The 13,488-nt window shown below is 41.7% G+C and overlaps 1 protein-coding gene across 2 annotated transcripts in view; it reads right to left on the minus strand.

Annotated features, from left to right (window-relative positions):
- LOC148024712 (uncharacterized) overlaps positions 1-13,488 on the minus strand; it is a 123,692-nt gene that overhangs the window by 55,545 nt on the left and 54,659 nt on the right. The gene's annotated exons all lie outside the window — the stretch shown is intronic.

A 13,488-nucleotide genomic window follows, 5' to 3' on the forward strand; every position in this document is an offset into this window, starting at 1 on the left:
ACATGTATGAGTAGTCACAATGATCAACATTCTATCAACTAGTTTTGATTGGTTGACCTGCATCATTATATGGCATATTATCAAGCTATATATAGCCCACCTGCTTCCCACTCATTCATTCATCTTCTGCAAATTTCGAGGTACACAAGTGGTGACACCGTCGAGGTGGAGAGATACAGAGACATACTCATTACATGGTAGTGCAAAGGGCAATGCAATATGTCATGCTAATGCAAAATGCTATGCAACAGTACCACTTGGACAATGCTCTCACAAGGACATTGTTCACTTACCCAAGCACCATTTTATAATCATGATCATCCTCTTGACATGAATAATGATACACTAGTACAGAAATAATAATGCCTCTAAAGTTCAAAATCTTGTAAACACCATGAGAAGAAGACCACTAATGAGAAGTAAGCACTCCCTCTCTCCTCAAGATGTCAATGTTGACAAAGGAAGGAACGAGCACCCAAAGAAGAAGAGTGAGATACATGTCCATCTGAAAACCTATAAAGTGAATGGCTTTCAAGGTTGCCGCAAGGAAGGCAAGAACTCGGCCTTAGGAGGAGAAGACTACATGTTGGTCTAGAGTATAATGCTCCACCAAGGAAAAGTAACCAAGAGAAGGAGTGCAAAACAAGCCAAGTCTCCACTTTGATTAACCCATAGATCTTGTGAGTTGGGTCTTGAGATGGTCCCACTACCAAAAGGTAGGCTTGAGAAAGATGTAGGAAAGTAAGAGTAGAAATGTGCAACGAAAGAGAGAAGCTAGGCTAGAGCGTGCCCTGCAAGAATCGACACATATGCAGATGGAAAGAGTGGTAGAATTGGAGCGGTCAGTGTTATTGACATTGGAACCGGTAGAAGGCTCCATAATCTGTTGGATCGGAGGTTCTCTAGGAAAAGTGAACTCAACTACTTCTGGCAACGCACTCGATGTAGAGAGCAACTCAAAATAGATGGGGACTCATCAAGTCTATCTTCAAGGGAGAAAAGGAATGCCTGAGGACTGAAGTCCTTAGTAGTGGCATTGGCAAACCAACCTAATCGCCCTTCACGTGAAATGGTTGCAGACAGTCCTACCTTCATTGGAGCACTCGATCTATCTTGTTGAGGTGGAGGATGATCCTCTCTTGGCAATGGAGGTACAATTGAAGTGCCCTCACCTAATGCACTTAAGGGCCTATATGGGGAAGAGGGTCTAGTCTTCGATAGACTACCCTTGGCCTTTGAGCGACACTCATTGTCAAAATCACCAACCTTTTGGCAATGTTCATAGTACCTATTCTTTTTTGAGACAATTTGCCAAACCAGTTTCAATCCTAGAGGGCGTACTTTGCTCCTCACTACCAAACTCAATCTTAGTGTTGTTCTTCCCACCACCTTGCTTCACCTTCTGGGAAGGCAAAGCCCTCTACAAATATTGGGGTTTCTTACGAAATTAATTGAATAATCAATCGTAACACATTTTTAACGAGTCCTATTGGTAATACTGATATGGCGATTGAAAGGAACAGAAGGTATTCCCACGAATTGACCAATATGTCATTTCTTTGCAAATCGATTTTTTCCAAGGTGCAACCGTTGATACTCAAACTCATAGAAGGTGGGTAATTAGGATTGTGATATCACTTGTTGGATAAAATTGAAATATCTTTGTGGCAATTTGTTCATGAATGAAATGACTTGATCATCAACTAACTTGTGTAAGCCAATGGTAGCAAATTCAGCGAACAAGCGCCGCCAATACTCAGCCAACTTGATAGTTGAACCATCCCTCTCAATGATTTTGAATTCTTGGAGCTCATTCTCAAGATTGATACGTCACATACGATCACAAGCCACATAGCGGTCAACTAGATATGCCCAACACTCAAAGGCAAGGTCAAAGTGTTGGAGTTAAGAGTAAAATCAGGACATAAGACCTTGCATTGAGTCGACAATGGCTATGGCATTTCTGCTCTTCCAACAGTGAACTACCTCCTATGAGAACCAATGGGGGAACACACGAGGGATCTTCCCGAAAACAAGTTCCCATAAGCCTTGGGAATCCACACATGCAACATCAAATTGTCTAAGTGGTAAAGTTAGACCCATTAAAAGAAGTCTTATCCGTAAACACATGCTTGGCTGATACAAATCGATGAATGGCTTGATGAGGGGGATAGGTGGGTCGCATAGGATAGAAAGGGGGGTAACTAGGTGCTACATGAGGCATCAAAATACTTGGCATAGTGGCTCTAAATGTGTCCTAAAAAAGGTGACTAACTAGTGGAGGTCCACAAGTCGAAAAGCTACAAAAAGGAAGGCCCAATGGTATTGTCATGTTAGCAAACTATGTGACCACTTGGAAGATCGGAGAATGGGATGGGACCTAATATGCATAGATGGGATACCCGTGCAAAATAGGTCCCCATGGATGATTGGGTTCGAGAATAAACCCCCATCATCAGTGTACCTCCACCACCTGGATATGCAAAAATAGAGGACCTAAAGGGATAGAATATAGCTATATTTAAAGATCCCCCTAATGCAATGTGTGGTAGTACATGTGGAATGATGAATGGTGATGTAGAAAATGGTGTGGATGTAGATGTGGATGCAACAAAAGAAAAGGGATGGGTGGAATCTGAAATTGAGGTGAAGATGTAGTGAATGGAGATCAATGATTTTGAAATTAAAATGATGATGATGATGCAGCTACTTGATTCTAACTTTAAGAGACACAACTTGAAGAAACTCTTGAAGAAGGAAAACTTAGTTTTGTTTATATGCACCTCTTCTTGTGTTTACATAAAACTATCTATCCTCTTAAGACTATTGTTATGACTTGAGGCAGAGTACCTTCTTCTTGAGTATCACCAACATCTTGCAAGAAAGTAGAAACATTAAAAGTGGGAACAAAAGTAAGCACTTGTATAGATGACACCGGAGTGGAAGGAGGGAAAGAATATGAAGGTTTGTACTCTATGTTTGTCTCTCCAATAGGATGGCCAATCCCATATGAAGGTTCTATCCTTCCTACAAAATCATTAGACCTATGTGCAAAATCTAAGGGTGAATAAACAATGTTACCTTCCACTTGTTGTTTGACTTGATGAATCAGGATCAAATCCTACTCGGTTCGTGAGATCTCATAGGCTTTGTAGACACTATGAATCATGATAGTCACATATCTCTCCAGAAATGTCGACGTTGGGCAAGCTATGATTCGCCAAGGGACTAACTACTACAGCACCTCTTGACCTAGAAGTACCTTCAGATATGGTATGGGACATAGGCATATATACACTATATGAGTGAGTAGTGAGATGAGTCAAATGCCCTAAAGGACTATCTAGAGAGATTGCTAGCACCATCGGGTTAAGCAAGTATATGCACTATCATCTACGCTACTTGGCCTATACATTGATGAGATCACTGACTACATCAAAGGAGAAGTATTCATTCACATTATTGTTGAGCTAAAACACCCTTTACAGCTTATTAGCATTTTTAAATAGCCCCAAAACACGCTTAATTAATTAAAAACACAAATTTGGTGCGCATGACAGAGTTTCAATGGTCCCCCAAAACCCTAATTTTTTGGGGCACCCTTAAACATCTATAAATAGATAGGCTGCCCACCTTTCAACCTTGATCCTTTTGTGCAGATTTCTCACTCTACCATGCAGATTTCAGTCATTAGCCACCTACCATCTCCTGCACACCCACCATCACCCACTACAACCTATCACTATCCAACCCTAGGCGGCCTATTTTCAGCCATTGACCTACTATTTAGAGATCTCCCTCTGCTGCATCATCATAGTACCCAATTAGCCTACGTTTTCAGCATCTCATGCCACGCAATAGGCTGCTGCCATCTCTCCCACCGGGCCACTACTGCAATACCTGCATTTTTTCTGCCCAACAGACCATCTACATTACCAAACACCTCTCCTATTGTCACCTCACTTCTCCAACACTACATTGCTCTACCCTTGGGCATCCCCAACAACATTCATTCACTTCAAAGTTTATTCTCTCTGTGTTTGAGTTTTGAGTTTTTGTGTTTTATGTTTTGTGTTTAGGGTTTGAATTTCGCTCATCTTTGTTTGAGTCTTTGTGTTTTGGTCTTGGTCGTACGATGTGTTTCCTCAATGCAAACCCTAGCATATTTTCACATGGTATCAAAGCCGATGCTCTTCTAAAGAGTATCCTACGGTGATTGTGGAGACTAGTCTTTGTGCAAGACTCACACGCGACTCAATTCTGACTCATAATGTCTCAAGCACCTTCTTCTTCATATCCTACGATGCCCTATCAAGCTTCTCCATCATTGGAGGCTCTAAGAAGACACTGTGGTCTCGAGGAGGAGCTAGACATACCTTTACTTTTACCATCTTCTTCTTCTCCTTTTGGTCATCGTATGGATGAAGAGTTTGAGAAATACTTGCGCATCACGTATAGTTCGGTTTACACTCCTCCAACAAGTGCTGCTACTGCATTTAGACCGATTGGTGAGACTGGCCATCTCTCTGATCTTGGAGAAATTATGACATTCAACACATCAAGCTATCCATCTCTTTTATCTCAGCCAGGCCTTGTATTAGATTCATAAAACCCTTTTGAGTCATATGAACCAAAACCCTCTTCTATTTCTCCTTTTGGTGTGCAGGATCTAGATCATTTTCTGTATGTTAACTTTAATAGAGGAGGCTCTCAAAGCAGACTTTCTTCATCAGGTATATCTTTACCAATTGTTTCATTTGAGCAAATAAAAACCACACTTCTCAACTTCCTTCCATCCCGCCACTATCTTCTCCACATTCTGATCTACTCACATCCTCATTCGAAAATCTTGGATTACATTCTAGTTCTGCTCAAAGCACACTAGGGGTTGGATCTTCCATCTCCACTCCTAGCACTTTCTCTTTCTCCATCCCACCATCTACCTATCCTCCACTTACTCCACCTCTTGGTGCATCGTTAGGGGAAATGCTACCCTTTAACATTGTACCTTCCACCTACCTCCACTTCGCCACATCCTTCCACAATGGGACGGATGTAATAGGCATCTCCCTCACTACCCTCGGACACTCACAAACCCCCACACAACCTTTTAAATGCAAGGATATCCATCCTCTACTTATGGATTGTTGTCACACATCCCTTGGTTCACTCCTACGCAGGAATTTCCATCCACTACTCCCCGTGTCTCTATTTCTCCACCTTGGGCTCCACAGGGGGTTACCATCCCCATATCCAATCCGCCCTTGTCCACATTTGGATCCGCTATACACACTTCTCATATACATGGTGGACACTCTAGGATTACTTCCCAAGTGTACTCCACTCCATCTTCCTATCCACCCTTCCCCTGTTACACACCTTCTCCATCACCTCGCACTATTACTCCTATTGCAAAGGCCAAGAATGCCTTCACGGATAAGACTCGTTTTAACGAGTCGTAAGCCTATGCCCAGACCCTCAATTAGCTCACCCTGATCAAATCTGTCAATGGAGAGCCCGCCATGCCGCAACCAATATTGAATTAATACAGGGGTTGCTCCCTGAGTTCCACTCTCAATTACAGCACTTTCCCCTCGCATCTGAGCGTTGGAGTCATCTCATTGGCCGCTATGCAACATGAGATCGCACTCAACGTATCAATCTTGATTTTGAGCTTCAAGAATTTTCCATTAAGAAAGGGGATGATCTGACACTCAAGTTGTCTGAGTATCGGCGGTTACTTGCCAAGTTTGCCACTACTAGATCCCTGAAGTCAAACAACAATCCGGTCACATTCTTCTTGAACAAGTTGCCTGACAAATACTTCCATTTTATCCAACACATTATCTCACTACCTGGATTGCCAACTTTCTACGAGCTTTGAGTGTCAGTTCTTGCATTATGCGAGGCTGCATGATCAAGTCCACAAAAATCCCTCCACACACATCCATTTAGAGGAGCGAGGGTTGATTGCCTCTTCTTTGGGAGGGAAAACTATTAGTGACAAGAACTCGCAAGATACAAAGGCAAGCCAAAACAAAGGTGATAGCACAGAAGTGTCGTACCAAGGCCTAAGGTCTTTCTTCTAGAAAACCATGACAAACTATTGGACCTGTGTCTCCACTCCAGCTGGCCAATCCAGTGGGGCTACGCCTTTTGCTACCACGCTATCTACTCTCTACCCCATTGGCTACTGGATATATGGCACACGAACAGCCTCAGCAACCTATCTCTCTCACTACTCCTAAAGGATTCATTGATTGGTCTACTAGTGACTCCCTTATTGTACTTTATGCATCCATTCCTAGGAAATAGATTGCACCTTCTAGGACCACTTCCCCACCTCGCTATATGCGATGGTGGCCACACACTTAGCCTTTCTCTTCTTAGACTTCCATTGCATACTTAATATACTCATTGCATTGCACTTAGCTTTGCTTTCTTTTATTCTATTTCTAGTTTTTTTTGGAGCATCTCACTACTCACATCTATGCTTGCAAATTTTAATCTCTTTTGCACGGTTTTGTATTTCAGCATAGGGCGAACATACATGCTTACACCAGTTCTTTTTTAGCTAGAGACAGGAGATGCGCGACGTTCCTTTCATGGTTCCATCTACTTGGAGTTTTTCTCTTCTACCAGCATGGAGGCTTCCCCTTCCACGGTGGATCATGCAACATCTCTCTTCTATCCTTTCTCTTCTAGTAGGGATACTTCATTATTTTCATCCACATGGTTCTCAACACTACATGAAGACTGACATTCTCAGACTTCTCTTCCTTCTTTAGTATCGATATCCAAGTTGAGAGGGGGTTTCTACCCTTCTTGGTATTCTACAAGTTTTGTATTTGTCTTCGACATCAGCCTCTCTCTCTCTCTCTCTCTCCCCCCCTCCCCGGTTATACCTTTCCCTATGCATTGCATGATTTTATCATCTTTGTACTAGGGTGCTTGGGCAAGTGAATAATTTCTCCCGAGGGACACTGTCCAAGTGACACTTGCTGCATGAGCATTCTTCAGCATATAGCATACTATGCATCCCATTGTGCAAAGTACCATTGGACGGATCCTGAGCTATTTTCACTGACGGATTACACGACCATTCATCTTCACATGATACTTCATCGCCTTTCCCTCGTCATTGACACCCTCGAGTGGTTAGGTAAGCTTGTACTGTTTTGTGATGTGTTAGGTGTGTCATTCCTACTCTCGTCTTTTGGGTTACTATTACTTAATCGACCACCACCCCCTGAAATTCATTTTCCACTCCAAAAAAAAAAAGGTTCAATGTGGTTCCATCCGCCTTTCTAGGGCTTGGTAGGCCACTGGGCAACCGACGCGAGCATCCTTTGTCCAATGCCATGTCCTATCTAGGGTGCCTAATTAGACTCCCTTGGTAAGATAACCATCATCTTTGTAGTCTTGGTAGGTTACTTGGCAGCTGACGTACACCCTTTGTCCAATGCCCTGGCTACTTTGGGATGGGACGCCTTGGGATAAACATTGATGATCTTTCCTTTTAGGCTAAGTTTTAGTCCTAAGAGGGGATGTTGAGCTAAAACACGCTTTACAGCTAATTAGCATTCCCAAAAGATATTTAATTAATTAAAAACGCAAATTTGGTGTGCAATTTGAGAGAGTTTCAGTAGTCCCCCAAAACCCTAATTTTTTGGAAGACCCTTCAACATCTACAAATAGGCAGGCTGCCCACCATTCAGCCTTGATTCTTTTGTGCAAGTTTCTCACTCTACTATGCAAATTTCAGCCATCGGCCACCTATCATCTACTATTCAGCCATCGGCCACCTATCATCTACTATTCAGCCACCATCACCAACTGCAGCCCATCACTATCGAGCCATAGGAAACCGTTTTTCAACCATTGCCCTACTGTTTGGAGGTCTCCATCTGCTGCATCATCATAGCACCTAATTAGCCTGCGTTTTTAGCATTTGGTGCTTGGTGACAGGCTGCTCCCATCTCTCCCACCGGGCCACTACTGTAGTACCTGCGTTTTTTCTCTCTAGCAGGCCGTCTACATCAACAAACACCTCTTCTACTATCACCTCAATTCCTTGACACTCTAGTGATCAGTATTTAGTGTTTCCTAAACTCCAACACTCCGACTAGTGGTTATTGCACTTGGGATCCGTCTCCGGTGGATGTCACTCTTCGACATTGCATTGCTCTACCCTTGGGCATTCTGTACACTCTTACATTCATTTACAACGTTCAATCACTTCAAAGTTTCTTTTCTCTGTGTTTGTCTCTCTGTTTGAGTTTTAAGTTTTTATGTTTTGTGTTTTATATTTTGTGTTTAGGGTATGAGTTTTGCTTGTCTTTGTCTGAGTCTTTGTGTTTCAATCATGGTCATACATGCTATGTTTCCTCAATGCAAACTCTAGCATATCTTCACAATTATGTTATATATTGATGATTTCAGAGACACAGGAGGGTCTTCAAAGACACTTGGAGACCTTGCACAATTTCTGTCTAGAAACAAGAATTGACAATGAACCTCAAAAAAACCAAGATTCTCATTTTCCACACATCGGCTCAGATCCGTAAAAGATCATCTTTCACTCTAGATAGGTAGTTAGTGGACATAGTGAGCTTATATGTTCACATAGGAGTCACTTTTATAACCACATCAAGTCTCCTTTCCATGGCGTAGGCAGCATGGGATCGACTCACCAAAGGATACACGTCGTTGGCACTTCTAAGGAGACAGTGTCACCAAGCATACCAACAAGAGCCATATACCAAGCAATGGCTATTCGATACGCTAGTCATTCCAGTTCTAATGTACTCAGCAGTGGTTTGGGCCCTAGGTCTAGCCATATCAGGATGCAAATAGAGAGGCCCCAAGTTATTTACTATCGCAAATGTAGTGCATATGCCCAGACACAAGAGAGAGATATCACACATTACTCCAAGGGCAGCAGACCATGCAATCAATAATGAGCACACCAGATCAAATATTTTTGGGCCACTATATACTTGAAATACAAAGAATCAACGAGTATGACACAGAGTCTTGACAAAGTTTTATTAGGGGGACAGCACTGGTTTAGAGACATACATATGCAGCGACCAGGAGGTCGAGAGGGGTATCCCTATAGAGGGCACAAGAGATCAAAGCCACGCCATGACCCAATGCCTTTAGCTGGAGCCAGCCCTACTTACATCAAAGAGAGATCCCCCAGATTTGATAGCAGCATGAGATGTACTTAGCTTGCCACACCAGCTCTTGTCCCTAGGAGATACTCAAGACTCAAGAGCCTGTTCCAGGTGGTCTGCCCCGTACTATTGCATCTTACACCCCCCCATCCTCACTGGATGGAGTTAGATCCACAATAGTCTCACGTCTGTATATGGACATACTTGTATGCACTGATGGTTCACCTAGATGATGAGGCACACAATCACTGCACATTAGATACAATTTTTCACTTTTTACTTTCCTGATTCCATAAGGATATTATCTTGTACATGGATATGTCTTACAGGCCGATTCAGTCTTTAGTAGACATTAATACATCTTTCTTTCTCATTTAAGTAGCCCAAGTTTTGAGACAGCTAAAACAGTATTTCTTCTTGGATAGGGTGGTAAATAACCTCATTAACCAGTAATTACAGCAAGCAATAAATCCAAAAAACTGAAATTAATGCTTTACCACTTTAATAGAAGATAACCGATACCCAACTAGCCCCAAAACTGGCGCCTCTTGCGGTAGCTCTTAACCTTGTATTCCTTGAACCTTGTAGTACAAGAATATTGACCAGCAACCAATCAACCAATCTCTTTACAAATTCAAGAACTTTCAACACTGTCACAAATGACCAACAGCATAAAGCCCCAAATTGCCCCTTGATCCAAAGCACAATTGAGCACAAATTGGGTCTTAAATACTTGCATCTGGGTCTTCCAATTTGTAGACGATAAGTCTTCTTCAGATCTGTCGCAAATTATCAGATTTACAACAATCTTTCAATTTCACAGCTTCAATTTGTGGGCACACTTCTCCTCAGCAAATTATCAGATTTAATCACAACAAAAAGATGTCGTATGCCTTCAGATTTGCTGAGGAGAGAGAAAATCAGCAAAGGACAGATTAAATGATTAGTCCTTGGCAAGATTGGGATCCAACTGAGTCTGGAGGGTGCTTCAGTAAACCAAATATATCACCTTATGATTAGAGTTTATGATTAGAGATCATCATTGACTACTAACCAAAACCAATGTTGTTTGGGCACCACACAAAAGCAAGGCATGGTGGAAATTGACTGTTATGAAAGGGTGGCTCAATAAGATTCCATTCAAATGCAAAATTTTCCTTTGGAAAATGTTGATAGGTACCATGCCTCTCACCTCAACTCTTTCCAAGCACCATATTTTGAATAGCAACTATTTCTTTTGTACCACCAGTATGGACTCTTCCCACCACAGATTTATTTCGTGCCCATTAACCAAAAAGATCTGATCCCTCTTGTCTAACATTTGGAGAGCTATGGTGGGACCTTTGCTACATCCCTCCAATTGGGTCTTTGGTTACCAAGATATCCCACTCCCATGGAGCCATATATGAAGATCTTGTTTCATTTTCTTATGTTCTGGGGCTGTCGGCACAACTAGGTCACCGAGAATGCCTTCATCTTTGATTCTGCCTCTGGGGTCCAAAGACATATCGATAAGCTCAAGCATCTTCTACATTGGCAATTGGATCTTATTCAGCATGCTGGCCTTCTCCCTAGGAAGGATTTAGTTCCTTGGCATACAACACGTTTCTTCTACTACTCTGTTGTGATTCTTGTATTTCTCATGTGATTAATATAGTTAATTATTACATAGAATAAAGAGAATATCAGTCCAATGCCACAGAGGGTGCCAAACTGTTGTCACCTCTTGCTCACAAGGGGAATTCACCTATTTCCTGTCGTTTTGGCTGCAATAGATGCATTCACTTGCTCCCTGACAACCTCCATATGGTGTCATCTGATGCCTAGCTGCTCTTGATGGTTGTTGCCTAACTGGTTGCAGCCTCTGGTGGTGCTGGAAACCCCTGCACAGTAGACACCCAGCCTGAAACTGGTCTCTCTGTCTCTTAGCCAGTCCCCCAATGGTCTCAGCCAGCCTGGTATGGCATGTTCTCTCACCTTCTACCCTGTAGCACACTTGTTAATGCATAACTCAACCTCTAGGAAACAAATTTCCAACAATAATTAATTGTGAAATTTCAAAATTTCAATTGGCCCTGCCCATAAATTGGCCTCTATTCATCCACAATTTAATGTGCTAAGCCCTTTGAACATGGAAGTCTTTTTAACTTTCATCAACCTTAGTTCTAAGCCTTAAATATCTAAATTTTTCAAGCCAAATAACACCACAAGTCATTTCCAAGGGCACATTTAATGACTAGAGCCAAGACTATCACTAAGCACCCACCAACATCTGTCCACCATAACTTATCACAACTTTACCAACATCCCCCACTACTCAATTAGGATTCTAGACTGCCACCATGCACAATTTAACTTGCATTTCACATGTGTACAACTTAATCATGCGAAAGCAATAAGTTGGAAATTCACATACACATGACAACCACCATTCTTCTCTTCTTCGAAATTGCAAGTTTCAGCCATGAACATAAACTAGTAGCATGGATGGAGTCCGGAGAGCATCCAATCTTCTCCTCTCAACATGGGGAATCCATTGGGCAGCTTTGGAACCCCATTTCCCACAAGGTATCCTATTGCTTTTTATGCAAATATCATTAAAACACATTATTACAGCAGTACAGGTTGATACTCTCTTCTCCTTTAAGATCTCATCCTTGTGCAGTTTCTAGATAATTTTTCGCAAAGAAAGTGATGTTCTCATAGTTTCATTGCGAGAAATCCTTAATTATTGAGATTCATTTTGGGATTTTAAGTAGTTTCAAACACCTACATTTAAGTGCTAAAAAGCAATGTCCTGGACATTACTTTCTAGGCCACCTATACATGCCTTCAACCAATGATGAAGACAATAAGCCTAATCAAGTATTCCCATGTATCTACAAGGACATATTTGGATTGATGAATAAACATTGTAATTTTTACAAAGTAAAAAAGCTTTCCACGTTCTAAGAAATATTTGTAAACCTTTAAAAGTGTGTTTCAAGGTTGAATAGATAACAAATGTAAACTATTACTTGATGTTACACTTTTGAGCTTTAAGAGCACATAGGAAAAATGTCTACATTCAAAGCACTTGTGAGAGGTATAGTGGGGAATTGCATGGGACCTATACAAGATAGTTGTCAAAGCAAATGCTCTGTGAAACTGTGTTCAAATGTTGGCTATCGTTTTTAGGATTTGGAAGGCTCAAGTGTTCATACACATTTTTGAACACTCTACAATTGATTGGAGGCCAAGATTGAAGGTGACAAGGTCATTGTGCACGCATGGATCAATTGTGTTGCAAGGAATCACTAAGATACAACCATTTGTAACTTATTTCAAGCACATACCAGCAGTCTAAAGAAATACTAAAAGGGGCACCAAGCTTTGGGGCCAACAAATGTCTTGTGTAGTGCAAAAGCACTCCTCCAATCGTGTGTGGATTTGTCATGCTAAATTTACGGTTATGCTGAATTACATGTTTGCTAAGATGTGGTTTACTGTCCTTTGGTTTTCTGAAGGCCGGTTTCAGACACTTTGCACATGTTAGCACATTAGCGTGAATCATTTTGATCATTGTACTTAGATTCACTTCAGCTATATTCTTGTGTTTCATCTCTCTCTCTATCTCTCTCTCTCTCTCAGACAATTACTCCACACCTAGGTTTTTTATTAATTAAATCATAAACCAAGTCCAACAGTTTTAGCACTATCTCACTCCCTACTCCAAGATGCCTTTGGTCCAGTCTCTCAGATAATGGAGTTCTTGGATCAAAGTTGCATGCATACCTCCTATCATAGCTATGTGAACACAAAGAGTCATTGTTGAGGCAGCTAGCAGCATGCTCTATTGACACAACCACCAATAAACAACAACTAAAGATTTGTCTAGACCTCAACTCCCTGAAGTCCCATTAAACCCCCTGTGTTCCATCCAAAAGCCCACCCAAAGGAGGTGTTACTGCATCAAGCTTTATGGCACCCTAGGCCACAAGGCCCTCTAGCACAAACAAAAATACTACAACAAGATTCAAGCCATTATTACTCACTATCCAAGCCAAACACAATACCACCTAGACCTACACACCTTGCTCTCTATCTAAAAGCACCCAATGAGAAACACTATAGGATGACATCCAAGCATCCCCCCTCTTTTTTATGTGTCCCCGGATAGTCAAAAGCATAATTAATTTTTCATCACATCACATGATGAGGATCTCCTCAAAACAACATATATATTGTTGTGTCTTATAGGTCATGTAAGCCTTTTGAACACATCAATAAAGCTCTCCCCGCTCTGTTCCATACTAGATCACATACGGTA

The sequence above is a fragment of the Lygodium microphyllum genome, chromosome 15 (genome assembly GCF_053477565.2).
Source record: "Lygodium microphyllum isolate KBCC chromosome 15, Lygodium_microphyllum_v1.1.10, whole genome shotgun sequence".
Lineage (NCBI taxonomy): Eukaryota > Viridiplantae > Streptophyta > Polypodiopsida > Schizaeales > Lygodiaceae > Lygodium > Lygodium microphyllum.